Source organism: Heptranchias perlo, unplaced genomic scaffold (genome assembly GCF_035084215.1).
Source record: "Heptranchias perlo isolate sHepPer1 unplaced genomic scaffold, sHepPer1.hap1 HAP1_SCAFFOLD_44, whole genome shotgun sequence".
In the NCBI taxonomy this organism is placed as follows: domain Eukaryota; kingdom Metazoa; phylum Chordata; class Chondrichthyes; order Hexanchiformes; family Hexanchidae; genus Heptranchias; species Heptranchias perlo.
In genome coordinates, this window is record NW_027139453.1 from 5,498,453 (window position 1) to 5,524,503 (window position 26,051).

The 26,051-nt window shown below is 43.0% G+C and overlaps 2 long non-coding RNA genes across 3 annotated transcripts in view; one reads left to right on the top strand and one right to left on the bottom strand.

Moving 5' to 3' along the window:
• Positions 1-26,051, top strand: part of LOC137312864 (uncharacterized) — a 1,008,715-nt gene that overhangs the window by 398,888 nt on the left and 583,776 nt on the right. The gene's annotated exons all lie outside the window — the stretch shown is intronic.
• LOC137312867 (uncharacterized) overlaps positions 4,768-26,051 on the bottom strand; it is a 46,383-nt gene continuing 25,099 nt past the window's right edge. The window contains exons 2-3 of one of the 2 annotated variants that reach the window (XR_010960886.1): positions 17,223-17,294; positions 4,768-6,635 (exon numbers count right to left, since the gene is read on the bottom strand). This is a non-coding gene — a long non-coding RNA (uncharacterized lncRNA). Of the gene's footprint in view, positions 6,636-15,859; positions 16,127-17,222; positions 17,295-26,051 lie in introns of those variants that run through there. The other variant, XR_010960887.1, reaches the window with a different exon arrangement.

Below are 26,051 nucleotides of genomic sequence, written 5' to 3' on the forward strand. Positions count from 1 at the left end.
GAACATTTGCTCAGTCAGAGAAACACCCTGTCAACATTAAGATTTACAGAAGCCACGTGTAAACATTAACAGTTTCACAGATACACCATATAAATATTAACAGTCTCACAGAAACACCCTGAAAACAATAACCATCTCACAGAAATAGGTTGTAAATAATAACATAGAATCATAGAATCATAGGAGTTTACAACATGGAAACAGGCCCTTCGGCCCAACATGTCCATGTCGCCCAGTTTATACCACTAAGCTAGTCCCAATTGCCTGCACTTGGCCCATATCCCTCTATACCCATCTTACCCATGTAACTGTCCAAATGCTTTTTAAAAGACAAAATTGTACCCGCCTCTACTATTGCCTCTGGCAGCTCGTTCCAGACACTCACCACCCTTTGAGTGAAAAAATTGCCCCTCTGGACCCTTTGGATCTCTCCCCTCTCACTTTAAATCTATGCCCCCTCGTTATAGACTCCCCTACCTTTGGGAAAAGATTTTGACTATCGACCTTATCTATGCCCCTCATTATTTTATAGACTTCTATAAGATCACCCCTTAACCTCCTACTCTCCAGGGAAAAAAGTCTCAGTCTATCCAACCTCTCCCGATAAGTCAAACCATCAATTCCCGGTAGCATCCTAGTAAATCTTTTCTGCACTCTTTCTAGTTTTATAATCTCCTTTCTATAATATGGTGACCAGAACTGTACACAGTGTTCCAAGTGCGGCCTTACTAATGTCTTGTACAACTTCAACAAGACATCCCAACTCCTGTATTCAATGTTCTGACCAATGAAACCAAGCATGCTGAATGCCTTCTTCACCACCCTATCCACCTGTGACTCCACTTTCAAGGAGCTATGAACCTGTACTCCCAGATCTCTTTGTTCTATAAATCTCCCCAACGCCCTACCATTAACGGAGTAGGTCCTGGCCCGTTGCCAGTTTCTAACTCACATAAAGACACTGTAAATATTAATATAATCACAGAAACACTGTAAACTTTAACAGACTCACACAAATACACTGTAAACATTAACAGACTGTCAGAAACACGGTAAACATCAACAGATTCAAGGAAACAGCCTGTAAACATTAACAAGTCTCACAGATACACGCAGCAAGTATTAAAATGCTGACATCTTTCCATACTAATACATTGCCAGGCACTTCCTGTAAGCAACGAATCACTCCCAGAGACCCCCAGGATGTGTTAACAAACTGACGGAAGCATCCTGTAAATATTACCGTCGATGAACAGACAACCTGTACCAACTACAACACTGCCAGAGAATTTCTGTAAAAAATCACATACTCCCATTGACTCATATATATTAACACACGGATAGATTACAGAGGTTAATATTAACACTCTCACTATGACACTCTGTACTTCATAGCCCACGGCCAGAGTCACCCTGTGAACTGTAAAACACTCCCAATGATCTCAGGAATATTAACACGCTGACAGGGACATAGGTGAATATTAACAACAATAACTCCCATTTATACAGCGCTTTAACGGAGTGAAACGTCCCGGGGCGTTTCACAGGAGCGATTCCCAAACAAAATTTGACACCGAGCCGCCGAAGGAAATATGAGGACAAGTGACCAAAAGCATCGGTAAAGAGGGAGGATTTATGAAGCGTTTTAAAGGGGGAAAGGAAGGGTGAGAGGCAGAGAGGTTTTGCGAGGGCAATTCAGAGGTCAGGCAGCTGAAGGCATGGCCGCCAATGGTGGGGCGATGAAAATCGGGGAAAGGCAAGAGGCCAGAATTGGAGAGGCGCAGAGATCTCGAAGGGTTGTCGGGAAGGTGGAGGTTACAGAGATAAAGTGGGAAGTGGACATAGATGGATTTGAAGACAAGGATGAAAGTTTTAAAATCGAGGCGTTGCTGGACCGGGAGCAAATGTAGATCAGCGAACACAGAGGGGTGATGGGAGAACGGAACTTGATAATAGTGAGAATTCCGGCAGCAGAGTTTTGGATGAGCTCAAGTTTGCAGAGGGTTCAAGGTTGGAGGCAGGCCGGGAGAGCATTGAAGTAGTTGAGTCTGGAGGTAACAAGGCATGGATGAGGGTTTCAGCAGCAGATGAGCTGAGGCATGGGTCGAGACGGGCGATGTTACAGAAGTGGAAGTAGGCGGTCTTGGTGATGGAGAGAATATGGGGTCAGAAGTTCATCTCAGAATCAAATAGTGTGCGAAGGTTGTAAACGATGTGGTTCAGCCTCACACATTGGCCAGGGAGAGGGATGGCGTCAGTGTCTCGGGAATGGAGTTAGTGGCAGGGACCGAAGACAATGGCTTCGGTATTCCCAACGTTTAATCGGAGGAAATTTATGTTCATCTAATACTAGATGACGGAGAAGCGGCCTGACAAATCAGAGGCAGTGGAGGGGTCCGGAGAGATGGTGGGGATGTGGAGCTGGGTCTCGTCAGCAGCCTGAACTGGTTCCTCCCGGACTGAGCAGTATTACTATTGCAACAACACATCATCAGTGGTGTGAAACTAACCTGTCTCACGACCGTCTGATCCGAGCTCCCGTTCAATATTAGTGTGTGAACAATCCAGCGCTGTGTGACGTTTACTTCATAATGATAGGAACAGCCGACATCGAAGGATCAAAAAGCGACATCCTTCCGAGCGCTGGATCGCCACAGGCCGTCTGGAACCTGACGTTGTGTTTTCGGATGATGTCGGCGAGGGGCAGCATGTCGAGGAGAAATAGGCGGGGGCCAAGGAGAGAGCAATGGGGGGTTCCAGAGGTAAATGTGCGGGAGCGGGAAGAGAAGCCATTGCAGTTGATTCTCTGACTACGTTGGATAGGTGGGAATGGACCAGACGAGGACAGTCCCCCTCGGCAAAGAGTGAGGGGAAAGAGCGAACCAAAGTCAGAAAGAGAGAGAGACACACAGTGAAAGAAATGGTGAGAAATAGATTGGGACAGTTGAGAGAGGGTCGGAGAGAGAGAGTGGGAGAGAATTAAACAGAAACAGAGAAAAAGTGTGACACAAACTCAGACAGAGCACGAGAGAAAATGAGCATCGCACACTGGTCCAGAATGAATATATACAATCGCAAATAAGACCCGGTTCAACAGGCCCCCGTGAACCCTCTTTTTAAACCTCCTTTTAATACCTCCGTTTTACACCAATTTTTCCCCCCTTTTTAAATCCACTTTAATTTGTCATTTGAAACGTCGTTAAACCCCTTTTAATCCCTTTTAAATCTCATTTTTAAACCCGACTATTGAAGCCATTTTGCCCCCTTTTTAATCCCATTTTGTGGAGAGACTGTCTTTCTCCAAACTCTCCCACTGTGGTTCTTTTTGAAACCTATCTCCTTCTCACCAAGCTTGCAGTCTCTCTCTTAACATCTTTAAAAAACCCTTTTTAAAAATTCTTCAACCTCCTTTGAACTACTAAACCTCCTTAAACCGCTTATAACTATCGTTTTTAAAGCTGTTAACCTCTGAAAACAAATTTTACCACCAACCCCCTTTTTAGCTTTAACCCCCGTTTAACTTATTTAGACCTCTTTTTAACCACTTTACTATCCATTCTTATTTATTCCCTTTTAACCCTCTTTTTAACCCCCTTTATAACATTTTTCTCTTTTTCAACCCTTTTAAAGATCTTTAACATTATTCTTAATCCCCTCCTGTGAGAGAGGCAAAGCGACGCCCAGACATTGAGCACAATGGAGGTTTGCAGACAGCGGGAGGGGGCAGGGAAACTGGCCTCGGTCCGTCTCACAGGTAGTGACCTCACCGGTATTACAAAGACGACCAAACATGGCCGCCTCCAACGCTGCTGCCCCGCCTGCTCCGCATCCGACATTTTGTCCTTACCCAGAAGTGACCTCGCCACGTCGATGCCATCTCAACGTGTCCGGCGCCGGGCCCAGCGAGGCTCGGCCTGCTGCCCCGCACCCGAGTGACCGGTTGAGGAGTCACATGGTGAGGTGACGCCATCTCCCAGAGTGCAGAGCGGCCAGAACTGTGGTTCGATCGGGGATTTTCTCCGCCGCTCTGGATTGTGGGAAGGCGGAGTCAACATCGCCTCATCCGTCCAACCAGCTCGTGAAATTGGCGAAACCGCCGCCCTCCAACGGGGACCGGCACCGAAAAGAGATAGAATCGGGATTCAAACCCCGGGAGGCAACCAGGATCGCGCGTCGGATCCCTCCAACCATCTGAACACATTGCTCACCCCATAAACCCCTTCCCACTCCCTCAGGCCCTTCCCCAAACACTGAACGCCTTCCCTGAACAGCTTCCCATCCACTGAAGCCCTTCCCACACTGTGAATTCCATACAGTCACAATGAAACCCTTCCCATCCCCTGAACCCCTTTTCAAACCCACGAACCCATTCTCGATACACTCAACCGCTTCTCCTCCCCTCAACATCTTCCCATCCCCTAAACCCCTTTCTACCCGCTGATATGATTCCAACCACCTGAGCATCTTCCCTAGCTCCTTCACATCCCGTGAATCGCTTCCCACTCCTGAACTCCTTCCCTCCCTCTGAAACCCTGCCCCACCCCTGAAACATTTCCAATCCTCTCGACCACTTCCCCTCCTACTGAACACCTTCCCACCAAATAAACCCCTCCCCCAGCCAATGAATCTCTGATCCCTTCCCAAACCCCTGAACATCTTTCCCACCCTCTGTATCCGTCCCCACTCTTGAAGCAGTTCCCCACACCCTGATCCCCTTCCCCAACACCTCAACTCACAAGGATCTGCACTGAGGCATCAACTATTCAGTCTATTTATTATTGACATGGATAACACAATAGAGAGCCATTTATCCAAGTTAGCAAATGACACAAGGATTGATGGCATAGCAAGTCGTGTGCACGGGAGCAGAAAATTACAAAGAGACATTTGTAGATTAAGTGACTGGGCAAAACTGTGGCAGATGAACATCAAAGCAGTTAACTGTGACGTCATCCATTTTGGACCAGCAGTGTCGATCCGTGGATGTCATTCCCTTGAGAATAGAAGATTCTAATTCGAACAGAAGATCTAATTGAAGCGTTTAAGATGATGGAGAGGAAATGTTTCCTCTGGTGGGGGAGTGCAGAACAACGGGAATAACCTTAAAATTCGAGCCGGTCCGTTCACGGATGATGTCAGATAGAAATTCTTCACACAAAGGGCAGTGCAAATCTGGAACTCTCGCCCCCAAAAGTTGTTGAGGCTGGGGATTCATTGAAAATTCCAAAACTGAGATTTATATACTTTTGTTAGGCACGGGTATTATGAGTTATGGAACCAATGCGGGTAGATGGAGTTAAGATTCAGATCAGCCATGATCGAATTGATCGAAACAGGCTCGAGGAGTTGAATGGTCTGCTCTTGTTCCTAAGTTCCTATGTCGCTATTTTCCCATATTCCTACGTAACTATGTTCCAATGGAGGAGGGGTGGAAGTCATTACCCCAAGGGTCAGTGTTGGGCCCACATCTCCGCTCCCTATATATCGACTATTCGGATTTGGGAAAAGGGAGCACAATCGGAACATTTGCTGATGACACAAAATTAGGAGATTAAAGAACCACTAACGGAAATATAAATGAGTTCAGGAAGACATTGATGGTTTGTTGAATGGATTAACAGGTGGCAGATGCCGTTTAATGTGGAGAAGTATGAAGCACATTGAATAATGGTCCGGCAACGCCACGAATTTAAATTTCCCATCCTCGTGTTAAAATCCTTCCAGGGCCTCGCCATCCCTATCTCTGTATCCTCCTCCAGCCCGACAACTACCACGCCCCCACCCCAGATCTCTGCACTCCTCCAATTCTTGCCTCTTGTGCATTTCCGATTTTCATCACTCCACCATTGGCGGCCGCGCCTTCAGCTGCCTAGGCCGTAACCTCTGGAATTCCCTCCCTAAAGCTCTCCGCCACTTTACCTCTGTCTCCTCCTTTAAGACGTTCCTTCAAATCTACCTCTTGGACCAAGCTTTTAGTTAACTGTCCTAATGCCTCCTTATGTGGCTCGGTTTCAAACTCTGTCTGATAACGTTACTGTAATGCGACTTGGGACGTTTTACTCCGTTAAATGTGCTATATAAATCCAAGTTGTTGTCGATTATAGATATAGAATCATAGAATCAAAGAATGGTTACAGCACAGAAAGAGGCTATTCGGCCCATCTAGTCCTTTCCTGCTCTTTGTAAGTGCAATCCATTCAGTCACATTCCCCTGCGCTTTCCTCGTAACACTGATAATTATTCCCTTCAAGTATTTATCCAATTCATTTTTGAAAGTCACGATTGAATTTGCTTCCGCCAGTCTTTCAGACAGGACATTCCAGATCACAAATGCTCGCTGTGTAAAAAAGTTTTTCCTCATGTCACCTTTGGTTCTTTTGCCAATCGCCTTAAATCTGTGTCCAATGGGAACAGTTCCTCTTTATTTACTGAATTAACCCGTCATGATTTTGGATACTTACAATTTCCTCTGACCCTTCCGTGCTCGAAGAAGAACAATCCCAGCTTCTCTAGTCCATCCACGTAGCGAAAGTCCCTCACCCAGGAACCATTCGAGTAAATGGTTTCTGCATCCTCTCTCAGGCCTTCACATCCTTCTAAAGGCGTGGTGCCCTGGATTAGACACAATCCTCCAGCTGTGGCGGAACCATTGTTTTATAAAGTTTGAAAATAACTTCCTTGTTGTTGTACTCTGTGCCTCTATTTACAAAGCCCTGGAACCCGTATGCATTTTTAATCGCTTCCTCTTTCTATTCTGCAACCTTCAAAGGTTTGTCCACAAGTCCCACCAGGTCTCCCTCAACATGAACCACCTTCAGTATTGTACATTTTCGTTTATATTGCATCTCCTCGTCATCCAGGGAGCTCTGCCTTTCGTAGCCCCATCTTTCCCCCTCTTGAGAATGTACCTAGACTGTACCCGAACCATCCCCTCTTTAAAGGCTGCCCATTGTTCGATTACAGTTTCTCCTGCCAATCTTTGACACCAATTTCCCAGGGCCAGATCCGTTCTCAACTCACCAAAATTGGCGCACATCCAATTAAGTTTCTTTTGTCGAGATTGTTCCTTGTCATTTTCCATCACGAATCTAATCCTTAGGATATTATGATCACTGTTCCCTTAATGTTCCCCAATGACACTTGTTCCACTTGACCCAGCTCATTCCCAGAAACAGATCCAGCAAGGCCTCCTTCTTCCTTGGGCCAGAAATATATTTATCAGGGAAATTCAACTAAACACACTTCAAAAATTCTTCCCTCTCTCTGCCCTTTATATTATTACTATCCCAGTTTATATTAGGATAGTTGAAGTCCCCAGTTATCAAGACTCTGTAGTGCTTGCTGCTCCCTGTAATTTCCCTGCAAATTTGCTCCTCTATATCCTTCCCAAAATCGGGTGGCCTATAGAATACACCGAGTAGTGTAATGGCAAATCTATTGTTTCTTAACACTTAACAAATAGATTCTATCCTTGACCCCATCAAGGACATCCTCTCTCTCCAGCACTGCAATTTTCTCCTTAAACAATAATGCCACAAACACCCCGCCTCCCGCCTCCTTTTTTGGTTCCCTTTCTTTCTGAACACCTTGTCTCCAGGAATATTTCGTACCCAATCCTGCCCTTTTATGAGCCAGGTCTCTGTTATCGCCACGACAACATATTCCCATGTGGCTATTTGCGCCTGCAGCTCACCTACCTTATTTACAATGCATGGTGCGTTTACACACATGCACTCTAAACCTACCTTCGACGTTCTCGTATTCTCACTTAGTCTGATCCCACCTAATAATGTATTATTCTTTACTTCAGTCTCTCCCAATCCTTTGTGGACTTTGTTTCTGCTTTCAAAATTTACATCCTGATGCCCATTCCCATGCCCTGTATATCAATATTACAGAGTTTTTCATTAAGTATAAACAGCAAACAATTTAATGTTTTATCGTTATATTTCAATTCATCATTTGTATTATTTAAAATATTAAGTATGCATCAAATGGCCTCTCTTTAAATCTAAACAACATGTATATAACGTGAGGCAGCATTTCTACAATTTAACAGAGCATATTTATCTCTCAAATATATATATATATATATATATATATATATATGTGTGTGTGTGTGCGTGCAGTTTTTACTTATTAAAGTGACATTCTTGTAATCGAAAGCAGCCATTTTTACACACGATATCCATCATTTAAACCAGCTTGTGGCGATCGATCGCTATCATTTAATTTGAAAATACTTGTTCTAGTGTTTCTTATTCTTTATGTGTCCATGTTCAAATTCACAGGACACTTACCAGTTCAATGGGAGTAAGGAGAGAATGGATGACTTGAAAATGGAGATTGAATCTTCATTGCCTCCAATTATACCCTGCCCTTTCACCGAGCTCAGTTTGTGGTTCTATCACCTCTGAGTCAGTAGGTCGTGGGTTCATTCCCCACTCCATCGACTTAAGGCCATGATCCAGGTTGACACTCCTGGTGCCAGTACCGAGGGAGTGCCGCACTGTCGGAGGTGCCGTCTTTCGAATGAGACGTTAAACCGAGGCCATATTTGTCCTCTCAAGCGGACGTCAAAGATCGCACGGACACCGTTGAAACAAGAGCAGGGGGAGTTCTCCCTGGTGTCCTGGGACAATATGTATCCCTCAACCTACATCGCTTTAAACAGATTATCTGATCATTCTCGCATTGCTGCTTGTGGGACCTTGCTCTGTGCAAATTGACTGCCGCGTTTCCTACATTACAACCATAACTCCGTTCATTGGCTATAAAGCGCATTCGGACGCCCTGAGGACGTGAAAGTGGCTATAAAATGCAAATCTTTCTTTCACCTGAAAAATGTGAATTTTCCTTCGAACTTGTTCAACAGTTTCTCACCGAGATATCTCGGGATTTTCTCTCTGCTTCGTGCCTTTGGGATCATGGGCAGGTTGTCAATTTGGCAGGATGTGACTCGTGGTGTCTCACAGTGATCTCTCTTGGGGCCTCAACTATTCACTGTATTTATTTGCGACTTACATGACGGGATAGAGAGCCTCATATCCAAATTTGTCGATGACAATTATATAGGCAGCATTGTAAGCAGTGTAGATGGAAGCATAACATTACAGAGAGATATTCATAGATTAATTGAATGGGCAAAATTGTGGCAAATGGATTTCATTGTAAGCAAGTGTGAGCTCATCAACTTTGGACCTAAAATGGATCGATCAGAGCACTTTCTAAATGGTGAAACGCTGGGAACATTGAAGGGCCAAAGATACTTTGTACATAGATTATTGAAATGTTATGGACAGGTACAGAAAATAATCAAAAGGGGTGTTGGAAGTGCTGGCCTTTATATCTGGAGGACTAGAATACAGGTGGCAGAAGTTATCCAACAACTATACAAAGTCCATGTTGGACCCCTCCTGAAAACTGTAATCAATTCTGTGCTGCACACATTAGGAAAGATATATTGGCCTTGGAGGGAGTGCAGTGTAGATTTATTAGAATGATGCCTGGATTCCAACGGTTAAATTACGAGGAGACATTACACGAACTACGGTTGTATTCCATGGAATTTGAGTGATTTGCTCGAAATTTTCAAGATATTAAGGGGAATTGATTGGATAGAAAGAGAGAAACTATTTCCGCTTGTTCACGAGTCTGGGGCTTGGGGACATAGCCTAAAAATTAGAGCCATGATTTTCAGGAGTGAAGTTAGGAAATATTTCTACACGCAAAGGCTGGTAGAAGTTTGGAACCCTCTTCCATAGACAGCAGTTGATGCCAGCTCAATTGTTAATTTAAAATCTGAGATTGATAGATTTTTGTTAACCTTAGGTATTAAGTGATATGGGGCTAAGGAGGGCATATGGAGTTACGGCACAGATCAGCCATTATCTTATTGAATGGTGGAACAGATTCGAGGGATTAAATGGCCACCTCCTGTCCCTATGCAACACATTTATAAATCGTTGTTTTCGGCCGCGGCTGGAGTACTGTGTCCAATTCTTGGGCACCACACTTTAGGAAGGATGTGAAAGCCTTGGAGAGGTTCCAGATGAGATTGACTGGTATAGTTTCAGGAATGAGGCAGCTCAGCTACGTAGAGAGACTGGAGAAATTAGAATTGTTCTCCTTAGAACAGAAAAGGTTAATGGGAGATTTATTGGCGGTCTTCACATTTACAAGGGGTTTTGCTATAGTTCGGAAGGAGAAATTGTTTCAACTGGCAGGAAGGCCGCTAACCAGAGGACACAGATTTAAATAATTGGCCAAAGAAGCAGAGAGGCGAGATGATGAGGAATTTCGTTTCTGCAGCGAATTGTTTTGTTCTGGAATGCACTGCACGAAAGGGTGGAGGAAGCAGATTCATTGGTGACTTTTAAAAGGGAAATGGATAAATACTTGACGGGGAGAAAGTTGCATTGCTATGGGGAATGAGCAGGGGACTGGGACTAATTGGATAACTCTTTTAAAGAGCAGACACAGGCACGATGGTCTGAATGGCTTCTCCCTGTGCTTTCAGACTCATCAAACGCTGCAGTGTGATACTTCGTGCTACCAGAAGATGGCACCTTTGTCTAAAATATTCTCCCTTCCCCCCAGTGGACTGTTGGTGAAATGCAGCTAATTTTACATTTCACAGTAATTCTGGTAACATTCGTGATTCACTTGACATTGAACTTTCCTTTTCCCTCCTCCCACGCCATGCACATACCGACTGTCGCTGAGGGACGGGCTCCACAGACCCAGGCTGCCTCACTGATACTTCACACCAAGAAATTTATCTCCTATGTCACAGGGGACACTGGTTGTCAGCACCTGACAGTAGCGGAACATTTGGATAAACATAATTTAATAGGACAAAGTCAGCATGGCATTACGAAGGGGAAGTCATGTCTGACAAATTTGCTTGAGTTCTTTGAGGATATAACGTACAGAATGGATAAAGGGGAACCAGTGGATGTAGTGTATTTAGACATCAAGAAGGCATTCGACAAGGTGCCACATGAAAGATTATTGCTCAAGATAAAGAATCACTGGATTGGGGGTAATATTCTGGCATGGGTGGAGGATTGGTTATCTAACAGGAAGCTGAGAGTTGGAATAAATGGTACATTCTCGGACTGGCAACCAGTAGCCAGTGGTCATAGAGTCATAGAGTCATAGAGTTATACAGCACGGATAGAGGTCCTTCGGCCCATCGTGTCCGCGCCGGCCATCAAGCCCTGTCTAAACCAATCCCATATTCCAGCATTTGGTCCGTAGCCTTGTATGCTATGGCATTTCAAGTGCTCATCCAAATGCTTCTGGAATGTTGTGAGGGTTCCTGCCTCCACAACCCTTTCAGGCAGTCAGTTCCAGACTCCAACCACCCTCTGGGTGAAAAAGTTCTTTCTCAAATCCCCTCTAAACCTCCCGCCTTTTACGTTGAATCTATGCCCCCTTGTTATAGAACCCTCAACGAAGGGAAAAAGCTACTTAGTATCCATCCTATCTGTGCCCCTCATAATTTTGTACACCTCAATCATGTCCCCCCTCAGCCTCCTCTGCTCCAAGGAAAACAAACCCAATCTTCCCAGTCTCTCATCATAGCTGAAGCGCAGGGGTCGGTGCTGGGTCCCCAACTCTTTACAATCTATATTAACGATTTGGAGAAGGGGACCGAGTGTAACATGTCAACGTTTGCAGATGATACAAAGATGGGAGGGAAAGTAGAGAGTGAGGTGGACATAAAAAAACTACAAGAGGATATAGACAGGCTGGGTGAGTGGGCGGAGATTTGGCAGATGCAATACAATATTGGAAAATGTGAGGTTATGCACTTTGGCAGGAAAAATCGGAGAGCAAGTTATCATCTCAATGGCGAGAAACTGGAAAGTATTGCAGTGCAAAGGGATCTGGGGGTCCTAGTGCAAGAAAATCAAAAGGTTAGTATGCAGGTGCAGCAAGTGATCAAGAAGGCCAACGGAATGTTGGCTTTTATTGCTAGGTGGATAGAATATAAAAACAGGGAGGTATTGCTGCAGTTATATAAGGTATTAGTGAGACCGCACCTGGAATACAGCATACAGCTTTGGTGTCCATACTTAAGAAAAGACATACTTGCTCTCGAGGCAGTACAAAGAAGGTTCACTCGGTTAATCCCGGGGATGAGGGGGCGGACATATGAGGAGAAGTTGAGTAGATTGGGACTCTACTCATTGGAGTTCAGAAGAATGAGAGGCGATCTTATTGAAACATATAAGATTGTGAAGGGTCTTGATCGGGTGGATGCGGTAAGGATGTTCCCAAGGATGGGTGAAACTAGAACGAGGGGGCATAATCTTAGAATAAGGGGCTGCTCTTTCAAAATGAGATGAGGAGAAATTTCTTCACTCAGAGGGTGGTAGGTCTGTGCAATTTGCTGCCCCAGGAAGCTGTGGAAGCTACATCATTAAATAAATTTAAAACAGAAATAGACAGTTTCCTAGAAGTAAAGGGAATTAGGAGTTACGGGAAGCGGGCAAAAAATTGGACATGATTTTAGATTTGAGGTTAGGACCAGGTCAGCCATGATCTTATTGAATGGCGGAGCAGGCTCCAGTGGCCGATTGGCCCACTCCTGCTCCTATTTCTTATGTTCTTATGTTCTTATGTTTCCAGCAGCGGTCACTGCTGACAAGGAGTGGTGGAGAGAGAGAGAGACAGACAGACAGAAAGGAGAGGGATGGAGAGATACAAGGTGAGAAAGGGAAAGAAGGAGATATAGACAGACATACATACACGGAGACAGGGATAGAGAGAGAGAGTGGGGTCGACAGAGAGAGAGAGAGAGAGAGTTGGTGACAGAGAGAGAGGGAGAGAATATAAGATCATAAGGACATAAGAAATAGCAGCTGGAGTAGGCCATTCGGTCCCTCGAGCCTGCTGTTCCATTCAATCAGATCATGGCCGATCTTCTACTTCAACTCCTCAACGACTGAGCATCCACAGCCCTCTGTGGGAGAGAATTCAATGGTTCACAACCATCTGAGCGACGAAATTCCTCCTCATCTCCGTTTTAAATGGCCGACCAGTTATCCTGCGACTATGCCCCGAGTTCTAGACTCTGCAGCCAATGGAAACAACCTCTCAGCATCTACGGGGAAGAGGAAGCGATAGGTAGAAGAAGAGGCAGGGGGATGGAAAAAGAACGAGAGACTGATGAACACACAGACACAGAGTGACAGAGAGAGACAGACAGGGAGAGAGCTAGAAAGAGAGGGAGAGTGAGAGAGGGGGAGAAGGCAAGAGAGAGTAGGAGAGGGAGGGACGGGAGAGAGATAAAGAAACGAAGAGACTTAGAGAGACGGAAAGAGATAAAATGACAGAGAGAGAGACAGAGGGGCAGAGGGAGACAGAGAGTCAAAGAGAGAAAGAGAGGGAGAGAGACGGATATAGAGTCATATACAGAGACAGAGAGAGAGAGACAGATAGACAGAGAGACATACAAAGAGACATAAAGAGACAAGGCGAGAGGCCAATTGATAAAGAGAGAGAGAGAGAGACACACACACACACACAGAAAGGAATTGGGACAGAGAGAGAGACAGAGAGAGAGGAACAAAGATAAAGAGACAGAGAGAGTCTCGAGAGGGAAGGGGAAAGAGATACAGAGAGACAGACAGAGAGAGACTGTGCAGGTTGAGGAAACAAATCTGTAATGATCAACAGAAAATGAAAGGAGAGAGTGAGAGAAAGATAGAGAGAGACAGATAGCGAGAGACAGAGAGACAGAGAAAGAGAGACACAGAGCAGGGAGGGAGCAAACGGGCAGACAGTGATAGGGGAAAAGACAAAAATGACACAAAGAGTGACAGAGAGCGAGCAGAGGAGAGTGAAGCAGAGAGAGAGACATAGTTGGAGAGTGGAGCAACGAGATAGGTTGATAGAGAGACCAATTAACCCGTCGCACTACCACGCCCTTTCCCCCGTAGCCCTGCATTTTTTTTTCCTTTCAATTACTTATCCAGTTCCCTTTTCAAGGCCATGATGGAATTTGCCTCCACCATCGCCTCGGGCAGTGCATTCTAGATCCTAACCTAAACAAAAATCCTCATGTCACTTTTGGTTCATTTGCAAATCACCTAAAATCTCTCTCCTTTGGTTCTTGACCCTTCCGCCAGTTTCTCTCCATCTACTCTGTCTTGACCCTTCATGATTTTGAAAACCTCTATCAAATCTCCTCGCAACTATCTCTGTTCCAAGGAAAATAACCACAGCTTCTGCAGTCTATCCACGTAACTAAAACTCCTCATCACTGGAATCAATCAAAAAATCTCTTATGCACCCTCTGCCCATGAGTAGATCTCCTGTATGGTCCCTAATCGGACCCACCACTCCTGGTACTACCCTTTTACAGTTTACATGCCTGCAGTAGACTTTTGGATTCCCTATTATGTTTGCCGCCAGTCTATTCTCATGCTCTCTCTCTTTCCCTCTTTGCCCCATTTATTTCCATTTTCACTTCCCCTCTGAACAATCGATATTCTAATTGGCTCTCACTTGTTTTATCAACCTGACATCTGTCATATGCTCCAATTTTCCGTTTCATTTTACTCTCTATCTCTTCTGTCAGTCAGGGAGCTCTGGCTTTAATTGCCTGCAGGGAATGTGCCTATACTGTACACGAAACACTTCCTCCTTAAAGTCCGCCCACTGTTCAATTACAGTTTTGACTGCCAATCGTTGATTCCAATTTACCCAGGTCAGATCTGTTCTCATCCCATTGAAATTGACCCTCCTCCAATTGAGTATTTGCACTTTAGAGATGTCTGTGTCCTTTTCCACAGCTATTCTAATCCTATGATCGCTGCTCCCTCAATGCTCCCCCACTGACACTTGCTCCACTTGGCCCACCTCATTCCCCAGAACTAAGTCCAGTAATATCTCCTTCCGAGTCGGGCTGGAAACATACCGTTTAAGAAATTTATCCTGAATACATTTCAAAAATTCCTGCACCTGTGTGCCCTTTATATTTTTACTATCCCAGTCTATGTTAGGATGGTTGAAGTCCCCCGTTATCACTGCTCTCTGGCTTTTGCAACTCCCTGGAATTTCCGTGCAAATGTGCTCCTCTATTTCCTTCACACTGGTTGGTGGCCGAAAGAACAAACCCAGGAGTGCAATGTGACCTCTTTATTTCTTTACTCCCTGACGCCCCCACGCCCTCCCAGGACATCCTCTCTCTCCAGTCCTGCAATATTCTCCTTGGGTGTCAGTGCGATTTCAGCTGCGATGGTTGATAGGGTCAGGTCGTTGGATTCAAAATCCATTGGGCTTTCCCAGGCAGATTCTAACCCTGCTCGCAGCGGATCTTCTCATTTGTTCGAAACCTGTTATTTTTCTTTCGTCCTTTCCCCCTGGAGACCACTGGCTCTGAAACTGCTCAGAATTCTCTCCAATACATTTTATTCCCTAGTCAGTGGCCCTGTGGCTAAATGCACAAGGCGTCTGACTTTGGTATGAATCGTCTTTTTATTGGAAGATTATATGTTGGAGCCCTGCCGTAGTAGTTTTAGACACAGAACGTAACGTTTTCCTACGTGTTCCGAATGTGTTTTACACCTGACCATTTCTAACTCAAAGTCTTCAGTCTGTCCGGCATCTGTGCATCCCGTGGAGAGAGAGGATCTCCCATTGAAGTTTACTTACAGAATTTTACTCTCCATTTTCAACATTGTCAAATTCCCATTCCCTCGAAGAACGAATCCAAGCAGAAGGAAGGAATAACTTGAATTACAGAGAATGTTCAGCATAGAAACAAGCCATTCGGCCCAACTGATCTATGCCTGTGTTTATGCTCCACACGAGCCTCCTCCTAAATGTCTTCATCTAATCCTATCAGTATCACTTTGTATTCCCTTCTCCTTCAGTGATTGAGGGAGAGGTTTTAAATATGTTTTATGGATGCTCTTGATCGGCCGGTCTGCCCACTTAAGGCCGGGTTTGGAACAAATCCAACCTCTCAGCAAGGACTGTGTTTGAAAACCCCACATCCATTTTAATTAAGACCTTCAGATCCGTAGTGGCCGAAGTTTAGACTCTCTGTGACACCCGGCCTCTTGCTGAAGTTTCTTTTGAGTTCTGCACGTCGACTTTTCAGAATTCACTATAAAATTACAGAGAATTTACAGCACACAAACAAGGCCTTTCGGCCCAACAGGTCCATGCCATGGTTTATGCTTCACACGGGCCTCCTCCCATCCTACTTCATCTCACTCTATCATCATATCCTTACATTCCTTTCTCCCTCATGTACTTATCTAGCTTCCCCTTCAATGCATCTATGTTATTCAGCTCAACTACTCCTTGTGCTAACAAGCTCTACATTCTAACCACTCTCTCGGTAAAGAAGTTTCTCTTGAATTCCTATTGGTTTACGGCTGAATTTCTGATGTTTTTGCATCCTAGTTTTGGTCTCCCCCACGTGTGGAAACATGCTCCCTCCGTCTACCCAAGACAACACATTCATCATTTTAAAGACCTCTATAAGGTCAACTCTCAAACTTCACTTGTTTAGAAAAATGCACCACAGTCTGTTCAGTCTTTCCTGATAGTTATACTGTCTCAGTTCTGGTATCATCATTGTAAATCTTTATTTGCACTTTTTCCAGTGCCTCGACAGGATTTTTGTAACATGGGGACCAAAACTGTGCTCAGTAATCCAAGTGAGGTCTATCCAAAGTGCAATATCAGTTTAACATGACTTCTCTGCTTTTTAATTGGATTCTTCTAGAAATTAATCCCAGTGCTTTGTTTGTACTTTCTCTGTCCTTTTTGACCTGCCTAGGCCCTAAGCTCTGGAATGCCCTTCCGAAACTTCTCCGTGTCTCTACCTTTCTCTCTTCCTTAAGGACGCTCCTTTAAACCTACCTATTCGACCAGGCATTTGGTCACCAATCTCCTTATGTGGCTCCTTTTCAAATTTCGTTTGGTAAAACTCCTGTGCAGTGCCTTGGAACGTGCCACTCACTCACCTGACGAAGGGAATAATCTCCGAAAGCTTGTGATTTTAAAATAAAATTGTTGGACTATAACCTGGTGTTGTAAGATTCCTTACATTTGGAACGTTAAATGTTTTGTTGTTGCATTGCCATATTTAATTCTCATGAATCTATATTGCTCGGACTCTTTGTGTTTCTACGCCATTTAGACACTTATTTTCCAAGGATGATTCTGTTCTGACAAGGAATGGGAAAGTTTACCTGTGCCGTGTGCTCTTTGCTGCGGGCTTCAGTTGCAGTTCTGCCCCTGTGGACACTTGAGCTCCCCAAGACCTGGTAGGACAGAAACACGTGCATTCATTGCAAAAATGTGCAACATGAGCTTGAAACATTTGTTATTGCTACAACATTATGTAACAAATGCCTGGAACTCCTGCAATCGCTACAACAATGTGCGACATAGGCCTGAGACATCTCTATTCATTGCAAAAATCTCAACAAAATGGTGTAACATGGACCAAAAACACCAGTAGTCTCTGCAGCAATATATGAAATAGGCCTGAAACATTTCTAACCTCTGCAATATTCTACAACACGCCAGAAACATCTCTGATCTCAGCAACAAGTGTAACGTAAGCCTGAAGCACATCTATTAATTACAGAAATGTGCAACATTGACCTGAAACATCATTAATCTTCGCAGCAATGTATAACATGGGCCAGAAGCATCTGTAATCGCTGCAACATTGCGCAGCATAGGCCCGATAATTCTCTAATCTCTACCACAATGAGTATCCACATCTCTGATCTCAACCACAATGGGTCTGGAACATCTCTAATCTCTTCAACAATTTGTCCATATGCCTGATACATTTCTAATCTCTACAACAATGTATATAATAGACCTGGAACAACTCTAATTTTGAGAAAAATGCGTAACATTGGCCTGAAACATCTGCAATTGCTACAAAAATGCGTAACATAGGCATGACACAGCTGTAATCGCTATAACAATGTGCAGCATAAGCCTGAAACGTGTCTAATCTCTGCAACAATGTATAATATAAGCTTGACACATTTTTAATTTCTACAACAAGGTATATCATACGCCTGAAACTTCATTAATCTCGACAACAATTTATAAGATAAGCTTGAAGGATCGTTAATCTCAACAACAAGGTATAAAATAGGCCTGAAATATCGCTAATCTCTACAATAATGTATAAAATAGGCCTGAAACATGTGCAATCTCTACGTAAATCTACAAAATAAGCCTGAAACACCTCTAATCTCAGCAACAGTTTGTATCATCAAGCTGAAACATCTCTAATCTCTGCAACAATCTGTAACATAGGCCTAAAACACCTCAGCTCATTGCAAAAATAAGCAACATAGACATGAAACATTGTAATCTTTACAACAATGTGTAACATGGACCTGAAATATTTGTCGCTTAAAGAACAATTTGTAACACAAGACTGAAACATATCTAGTCTCTACATTAATGTTTAACATAAACAGGAAACATTTCAAATCTCTACAACAATGTCTAACTTCAGGCTGAAACACCTTCAATCTCCACAATAATGTGTAACATAGGCATGAAACAAATGTAATATCTACATCAATGTGTAACATAGGCCTAACTACCTCTATTCATTGCAAAAAAATGTGTAACATGGGCCTGAAACATGTATCATCTGTACAACATTATGTAACGAAAGCCTGGAACATCTGCAAACGCTACAACGATGTGCAACATAGGCCTGAAACATCTCTATTCATTGCAAAAATCTCCACAAAAATGTGTAAAATGGGCCAGAAACACAAATAGTCTCTGCAGCAATATATGAATTATGCCTGAAACATCTCTAATCGTTGCAGCAATGTATAAAATAGGCAGAAATATCACTAATCTCTACAACAATGTGTAACATAGGCCTGAAACACATATATTAATTGCAGAAATGTGCAACGTAGAACTGAAACATCTGAAATCTTTACAACAATGCATAACATGGGCCTAAAAATCTCTAAAAGCCACGACAACAATGAGTAACTTGGGTCTGAAACATATCTAATCTCTACAACGATATGTAAGATAGGCCCGAATCATCTCTAATCTCTGCAACAATGTACAAAATAGACCTGGAACATCTCTAATTTCTAGAAAAATGCGTAATATAGGCCTGAAACATCTGCAATCTCTGGGACAATGCGTAACATAGGCCTCAAACATCTGCAATCTCTGGGACAATGTGTGACATAGGCATGGGACAACTGTAATCGCTAGAACAATGTGCAGCATACGCTTGAAAATGTCTAATCTCTAAAACAAGCTGCAACATAGGCCTGAAACACCTGTAATCGCTACAAGAATGTAAAGCATCGGCACGAAAAATGTATAATCGCTTCAACAATGTGTAACATAGGCTTGAAACATTTGTAATCTCTCCGGCAATGTATATCGTGAGCCTGAAAGATCTCTAATCTCTACATCAATATATAAAATAGCCTTGAAACATCACTAATCTCCACAACAATGTATAACACGGGAATGAAACATCACTAATCTCGACAAGAACGTATAACAGGGGAATGAAACATCACTAATCTCTGCACTAACGTATAACACGGCAATGAAACATCACTAATCTCTACAAAAATGTATAAACTGGAATGAAACATCACTAATTTCTACAACAATGTATGACACGGGAATGAAACATCATTAATCCATACAACGATGCATAAGATAGGCCTGAAACTCTGCAACAATGCAATACATAAGCCTGAATCAAATCTAACCTCCACAACAACCTCCACAATAGACAAGAAACATCGGTAATTTTTGCTATAATGTGTGATATGGGACTGAAACGTCTTTAATTTCTGCAACAGCATGTATCGTAGTCCCGAAATGCCTCTATTCACTGCAAAAATGTGCAACATGGGCCTCAAACATATGTCATCTCCACAACATGATGTAACAAAGGCCTGGAACATCTGCGATGGGTACAACAATATGTAACATGGGTCTGTGACATCTCCAGTCTCTGCAGCAATATATGAAATAGGCCGGAAACATCTCCAATGCGACAACAATGTGTAGCTCTAATATATACAACAATATGCAACATGGGTTGGAGCAACTCTAATCTCCACAACATTGTATAACATGGGCCTGAAACATCTCCAGTCTCTGGAACTATATATAACAAAGGACTAAATCATCTCTGCTCATTGCAAAATTGTGCAACAGAGACCTCAAACATCTGTAATCTTCGCAACAGTGTGTAAGATAGGCCTGAAACATCTCTAATTTCTGAAACAATGTATCACATCGGCCAGAAAGAGCTCCAATCTCTGCAACGATGTGGAACACAAGCCCAAACCAGCACTTTTCATTGCAAAAATGTGCAACGCAGACCTGAAATAACTGTTACCTTCGCAACAATGTATAACATGGGCCTGAAACATCTGTCTTCGATACAACTATGGTAATACAGGCCTGAAACATCTGTACTCGCTAAAGCAAGGTGAAATATCGAACTGAAGCAGCTATAATCTCTTTTACAATGTGAACGATAGGCCTGGAACATCTGTAATCTCGATAACAACCCGTAACATAGGTTTGAATCATCTGTAATCTATGCAAAAATGCATAACGTAGGCCTGAGAAATTTTTAATCGCTACAACATTGTATAAAATTTACCTGGAACCCCTCTAATCTCGACAACAAAGCGTAACAAAGGCCTGAAAAACTCTAATCTTTACAACAATGTAAAAATAGACCTGGAACGTCTCTAATCTGTACAAAGATGCACAACATCGGCTTGAAACATCTGCAATCCCAACAACAATATATCACATGAGCTTGAAACATTTCTAATCTCTACAACAATGTGTAATATAGGCCTGAAACAGGTTATCTGTGCAACAACGTGCAACACAGGCTGCAACGTTTGTAATCGCTACTGCAATGTACAGCGTCGGCCTGATAGATGTCTGATCTCTATTACAATGTCTAAAGTCGGCTTTAAACATCGTCAATCTCTACAACAATGTGTAACATGGGCCTGAAACATCTGCAATCTCTTCAAAATCTTTTAACATGGGCCTCAAACATCTCAAAGCTCTAAAACAATCTATAACATCGACTGGATACATTTCTAATCTCGGAAAATGTCTAACATAAGGCTGAAACATCTCCAATCTCTGAATCATTGGATAGCATAGGTCCAAAACATGTCTAATCTCTTCAATAATGTATAACATAGGCCTGAAATATCTTTAATCTCTACATCAATGATTAGCATTGGCCTAAAACATATCTAACCTCAGCAATAATGTGTAACATCGGCCTGAAACATCTCTAATCTCTCCAACAATGTGTTACATAGTATTACAACATATAAAGTGACAGGGCCATGTTTTGCATTGCTGCAAAGATCACAGATGTTTCAGGCCTATTTTACAGATTGTTCTTGAGATTAGAGATGTTTCAGGCCTCTGTTATATATTGTTGTAGAGTTTACAGACGTTTCTGACCTATATTAAACATCGTTTCAGAGATTAGAGATATTTCTGGTTGATGGTACATGTTGTTGTTGAAATTAGAGATGTGTCAGCCCTATTTTATGCATTGATGACGAGAATATAGAGGTTTCATACCAATGTTATACATTTCTGTAGGGATTACAGATGCGTCAAGACAATGTGACACATTGTTGTAGAGATTAGTCATGTTACAGGCCTGTGCAATACATGGTTTTATAGATTAGAGATTTTTCAAGCATATGCTGCACATCGTTGTTGAGATTGGAGATGTTCCAGGCATATGTTACACATTGATTTAGAAATTAGATATATTTCTGGCCTATGTTATACCCTGTTGCAGAGATTGGAGATATTGCAGGCCTATGTTACACATAACTTGAGGGACGTTTTAAACATTTGTTATACATTTTCGAGGTGATTATTATCTGAATGGTGATAGATTGGTAAAAGGGGAGGTGCAACAAGACCTGGGTGTCATTGTACACCATTCGCTGAAAGCGAGCATTCAGGTGCAGCAAGCAGTTAGGAAGGTGAATGGTATGTTGGCCTTCATTGCAAGAGGATTTGAGTACAGGAGCAGGGATGTCTTACCGCAGTTATACAGGGACTTGGTGAGACCACATCTGGAGCATGTGTGCAGTTTTGGTCTCTTTATCTGAGAAAGGATGTCCTTGCCATGGAGGGAGTGCAACGAAGGTTTACCAGACTGATTCCTGGGATGGCAGGACTGACGATTGAGGAGAGATTGGGTTGACTAGGCCTATATTCACTAGAGTTTTGAAGAATGAGAGGTGATCTCATCGAAACATTTAAAATTCTAACAGGACTAGACAGACTAGATGCAGGGTGGATGTTCCCGATGGCTGGGGAGTCCTGAACCAGGGGTCACAGTCTCAGTATACGGGGTATGCCATTTAGAACCGAGATGAGGAGAAATTTCTTCACTCAGAGGGTGGTGAACCTGTGGAATTCTCTACCACAGAAGGCAGTGGAGGCCAAGTCATTAGATGTATTCTAGAAGGAGAAAGAAATATTTCTTAATGCTAAAGGGATAAAGGAAAATGGGGAAAATGCGGGAACAGGGTACTGAGTTAGACGATCAGCCATGATCATTTTGAATGGCGGAACAGGTCTGAAGGGCCGATTGTTGAAGTGATTAGTGATATTTCAACTCTTGGTTATTCAATGTTGTAGAGATTGGAGATGTTTCAGGCCTATGTTACTCATTGTTGTCGAGGTTCGAGTTGTTGCAGGTCTGTTTATTACATTGTTGTAAAACTGTAATTGGAGCCATTTCATGTCGATTTAATGTATTGTTGCAAGTGTTAGAGTCGTTTCCGGCCTCTGTTGTACATTATTGTTGAGATGACAGATGTTTCAGGCCTATGTTTACATATTGTTGGAGCGATTGCAGGTGTTTCAGGCCCATGTTGCATATTTTGGCAAAAATTACAGATGTTTCAGATCTATTTAGAAATTGTTGCAGAGATTAGAGCTGTTTCAGGCCTTTATTATACATTGTTATAGAGGTTAGAGATGTTTCACGCCTCTTTTATATGTTGTTGCAAATATGAGAGACGATTCTGGCCTCTGTTATAGTTTATTGTTGAAATTAGAGTTGTTTCAGGCCTATTTTACATTGTTACGGAGAATATATATTTTTTCTGGAATATGTAACACCATGTTTTCAAGATTAGAGAAGTTTCAGGCATCGATGTAGAAATTAGAGATGTCTCAGGTCTATGTTATACATTGTGGGAGATGTTAGAGATTTTCCAGGCCTATATTATCCATTGTTGTGGAATTTCGTTACGTTTCAGACGTATGTTATACATTGCTGCTTGATTAGAGCTGTTTCAGGCCCATTTTACACGTTGTTTTATACATTAGAGATGTTTCAGGCCGATGTTACACATTGTTGTATACATCAGAGATGATTCAGGCCTTTGTTACACATTGTTGTGCACAATAGGAATGATTCAGGCCTGTGATACAGATTGTTTTATACACTAGAGATGTTTCAGGCCTATGTTATGCATTGTTGTGTACACTAGAGAAGTTTTTTGCCTATGTTACGCATTGTTGTGTACACTAGAGAAGTTTTGGGCCTATGTTACGCATTGTTGTATAAACTAGAGATGTTTCAGGCCTATGTTGCACATTGTTGAATAAACTAGAGATGCTTTGGGCCTATGTTACACATTGTTGTATACATTAGAGATGTTTCAGTCCTATGTTACACATTGTTGTCTACATTAGAGATGATTCAGGCCAATGTTACACATTTTTTCAAAGTTTAGAGCTGTTTCATGCCTTTGACATCTCTTTGAAAGAACGATCCAATTTGTCCCATTACCCTGCTCTTTCCTCATAGCCCTGTAATTTTTTCCCTTCAAATGTTTACCCAATTCCCTTTTGAAAGTTTCTATTGAATCTTCTTCCATCACCCTTTCAGGCAGCACATTCCAGATCATTACAACTCCTTGAGAAAATAAATGTTTCCTCATGTCTTCACTGGCTCTTTCGCCGATCACCTTTAATCTGAATCCTACCATTACCGACCCGTTTGCCACTGGAAACAGTTTCTACTTCTTTACTCCATAAAACCGTTCATGATTTTGCTCACCTCGATCAAATCACTCCTTATCCTTCTCTCTTCTTAGGAGAACATAGCAGCTTCTCCAGTCTCTCCAAATAATTGACGTTCCTCATCCTTAGTAGCATTCTAGCAAATGTCTTCTGCACCTTCTCCAAGGCCTTGACATCCTTCATAAAGTGCGCTGCCCAGGATTGAACTCAATACTCCTGTTGAGGCCTAAGCAGTGTTTAATAAAGGTTTAACATATTCTTCTTCCATTTTTATCCATGCCTCTATCAATAAAGCCGACGATTTCACATGTTTTACGCCTTCTCAACTTGTCCGGCCACCTTCAAAGATGTGTGCACATATACCTACAGATCTCTCAGTTCCTGCACCCCCTTTAAAAATTATATTGCCTTTCCTCATTCATCCAGCAACTGTATCACTTCACACTTCTCTGCGTTAAATTACATCTGCCACGGGTGTACCAATTTCACCAGTCTGCCTGTGTCCTCCTGCAGACTGTTACCATCCTCGACACTGTTTACCACGTTTCTGAGTTTCGTCTCTTCTGCAAACTTTCAAATTATATCCTGTATACTGAAGACCAGTTTAGTTATATATATCCGTCCCGGATCATTCTGAGCCTGTTTAAAATGGGTGTGCTGTCAGTCCCAAACCATTCTGCGCCAGTTGAAAAGGGGTCTGCTGTCAGTCCCGGATCATTCTGTGCCTGTTTAAAAGGGGTGTGCTGTCAGTCCCGGATCATTCTGTGTCTGTTTAAAAGGGGTGTGCTGTGAGTCCAAAACCATTCTGTGCCTGACTAAAAGGGGTATGCGGTCAGTCCCTGGTCACTATGTCCCAGCTTAAAAGGGGTGAACAGTCAGTCTCGGTTCATTCTGTGTCTGTTTAACAGGGATGTGCAGTCAGTCCCGGAACATCTGTTGTTGTTTACTGGTGGAATATTAAATATTAAAGAGCAAGTGGAGCGAGCAGGAGCAACGGGTTATATATAGACTTCACGTGGAGAGAATACTGTAGTTGGAGTTGATGGATTAAATGTCCTGTTCGTGTACCTGTCACATTCTGTCACCTGAACTCACATGTTAAGCCATTTAGTTGGGCCACAGCTCACAACCTTGTGATCTGGGAGATCGAGAACTGCCAATTTAGTCCAGCTGCCAACTGACCAGCAGTCACACAGAAAGGAAAAAACTTTTCCCAGTATAATTTCGGAGACCGGTCAGTCCCCACGTGTGTGATTATGAAATGCAACAAACTCTCTGTGCCAGAACTGATGGAAGCGCTGTTCTCGGTATTTGGAGTCCTGGTGCTGACTCAGTCCATCACTGCCCGAGAGGGGCTCAGCGCAAGAGACATCAGTCCAGTTGGCATATTAAAGTGCACGGGGACCGGGCAGGAGAGACGGTTCTGATTAAGAACTGATGTGTATGCAATACTTGGGGTGTAGTTAAGGATTAAATTTCATGCGTGTGTACCTGGCACATCCTGTCAGATGAGCTCATCTTTTGAACCTGAAGAGGGGCCAAAAACACAAACATGTGATCTGAAAGATAGAGAACTGCAAACTGAGGCAAGCTTCCAACTGATCCACTGTCACACAGAAGGGAAATTCGTTTTCTCCGGATATTTGCAGAGAGTCCTTCATCGTAAATCATAGAATCATAGAATCATAGAATCATAGAAGTTACAACATGGAAACAGGCCCTTCGGCCCAACATGTCCATGTCGCCCAGTTTATACCACTAAGCTAGTCCCAATTGCCTGCACTTGGCCCATATCCCTCGATACCCATCTTCCCCATGTAACTGTCCAAATGCTTTTTAAAAGACAAAATTGCACCCGCCTCTACTACTGCCTCTGGCAGCTCGTTCCAGACACTCACCACCCTTTGAGTGAAAAAATTGCCCCTCTGGATCCTTTTGTA